At 41.1% G+C, this 2,582-nt stretch overlaps 1 pseudogene; it reads left to right on the forward strand.

Moving 5' to 3' along the window:
• On the forward strand, positions 261-1,451 carry LOC100523020 (annotated as a pseudogene).

Raw genomic sequence — 2,582 nt, forward strand, 5'->3', positions numbered from 1 at the left:
GCAGAGCGCATTCCCGTGTTGCCAGGTAACATGATGGCACTGCCTAGCAGAGGTCTGTGAAGGATGTGGAAGATGTTAAATAATATTCACGTAAGACGAAGGACAGGAAGCACTTTCCAGTCAAGCGTCTGCCACTTTCCTTCTTTTGGGTTTTTGGTTCGCTGTGCCCTCATGCAGTGTTTGTGGCTGGATTTGTTTGCCCTCGTACGTCGTCTTCTGCAAATACCTCGTCCACCCAACCGGCCGCTGTCTAACATTGACAGTTGTGGTCCTGGCCAATAGAACAGCAGAAACCTTCAAGAAAGATTTTAACATTGGAAAGGAAGAGAAATAGCTATCACTGTTTTTCAAACAGTACAGCAATTTACTGAGAAAAACTATGAAAATCAACTGAGATATAGAATAAAATAGTTGAGGCAAGGTGGTTGGATACAAAATCAGCATACAAAAATAAATCAATAAATGGCTTTTCTATAAGGCAGCAAAGAACAATCAGAAACGGTAATAGACATAGGTGCGGACCCGCGTGTCCTTGGACCTAGAAAGCGGGACATCTGGCCTGCGAGTGGCCACTTGTCTGTTGAGCTCGGCAAAAGAACGATTTTAAAATGGGTGATGTTGAGAAGGGCAAGAAGGTCTTTGTTCAGAAGGGTGCCCAGTGCCACACTGTAGAAAAGGGAGGCAAGCACAAGACGGGACCAAACCTCCATGGTCTGTTTGGGCAGAAGACAGGTCAGGCTCCTGGATTCACTTACACAGATGCCAACAAGCACAAAGGCATCCCCTGGGGAGAGGAGACACTGCTGGAACACTTGGAGAATCCCAAGAAGTACATCCCTGGAACGAAAATGGTCTTCGCTGGCATTAAGACGGAGGGAGAAAGGGACGACTTGGTAGCTTGTCTCAAAAAAGCTACTCCTGAGTAAAAGTTGGCCACCGCCCTGTTCATTACAAGACCGACATGTGTCATGACTTTTATGTGTGTACCATATTTAAACTGATCTCATACACTGGACTTCAGAATTCGGAATGTTTCTGTTGGATGGTCCTGATTTAAATACGGTTGGTTGGTGGCTAAATGAATGCGGTCAGCTTTTTGGATTTTAGTAGTAATTCCAGCTGCACGAGTACTGGCGCTGCCTTCCCCTCCTACAGAGATGGTTAAACGTGCGTGTGGAGTGTTCAACTTTTCAGGAAAATGGTGACTACCTTCTCAGAACCTATAGGAGACTGGTTTCACATTTAGATTTCTATAACTGGTTGTACGAATATATTTAAATACTGAGACGATCCCTTTGCTATCTCATAGAACAGAGCAAGATTCTCCTGTGTTTCAAGTTGTGTTCAACTAGCCTGGTAAGGCACGAGCTGAAGAGAAACTGACAGTGTCCCCTTTAGCTTTTTGATCTTAACTATGCCAATTTCATTAAAATCATCTGGATCTAAAATGCTGCCTTTTACTTATTGAAAGGCATTTTAGCGAGGTTTATGTACAGCATTAAGTAAAGAATATTTAGCATTTCTCACATTTTGTAGATGATCTTTAAAATCAGATGCTTTTAAAATTCAGTGTGACAAGATATGTTAGCAAACTTCATGTGTGAATTCTTACAAGGTCAGGCTGTTAGAATTCAGGATTGTCTTTTAAATAGGTATTCACAAACACAACTGTAGAACTACCGGATGTGTGTGATTGATAATGGCGCTTTTGCCAACTCATGGAAGGTTTAAATTAGGGGAGCTGTACCATCAGCACAGATTTGTAAATTATCTGCTCATAAAGCTTAAGAATTAAAAGCAAAATCACAGATCAAAAAAAAAAAAAAAAAAGGTAATAGAGGAATTCTCTGGTGGCCTAGTGGTTAAGGATCTGGCGTTGTCACTGCTATGGCTTGGGTCACTGCTGTGGCTCAGGTTTGATCCCTGGCCCAGGAACTTCCATATGCCACGTGAGTGGCCAAAAAAGGGGGGGGGTAATAGAAAAAGGGAACCATTTACAATATGTTTTTTAATTTGTACAATCACCAGTTTTAGACCTAATAAGAAATATGCAAGACCTATATGAAGCCACAAACCTTTACTAAATAAATGGGGAACATGGCCTAAAGATTCAATATTGTAAACGTGTCAGATTTCCCCAAATTGATCTCTAAACTCAATACAATTCCAGTCAAAATCCCAGCATGTTTTTAATGGACTCCATAAGCTCTTTCTAAAGCTCACGTGAATTAGAAAGTACGTGCAAGAATGGCTAAAAAGTGTTTGAATAAAGAACACCAGTACGAGGAGGGGAAGGAGGGAATTTACAATATAGCAAAACATTTTAGACATTATTATAATTGAAATGGTGTAGAAGAAACAGATCAACGGAACAAAACAGAGTTCTGAACCGGATCCATTAAATTTAATCTATGGCAAACATATCATACTTGTGAGGAAAGAAAGGGCTATATAAGAAAACCATAGAAACTACTAGCCTTCCTTTGGAAAAAATTAAACTAGTTGAGGGAGTTCCCATTGTGGCTCAGTGGGTTAAGGACATGACGTTGTCTCTGTGAGGATGCAAGTTCAATCCCCAGCCT

Source organism: Sus scrofa, chromosome 12, assembly GCF_000003025.6.
Source record: "Sus scrofa isolate TJ Tabasco breed Duroc chromosome 12, Sscrofa11.1, whole genome shotgun sequence".
NCBI lineage: Eukaryota > Metazoa > Chordata > Mammalia > Artiodactyla > Suidae > Sus > Sus scrofa.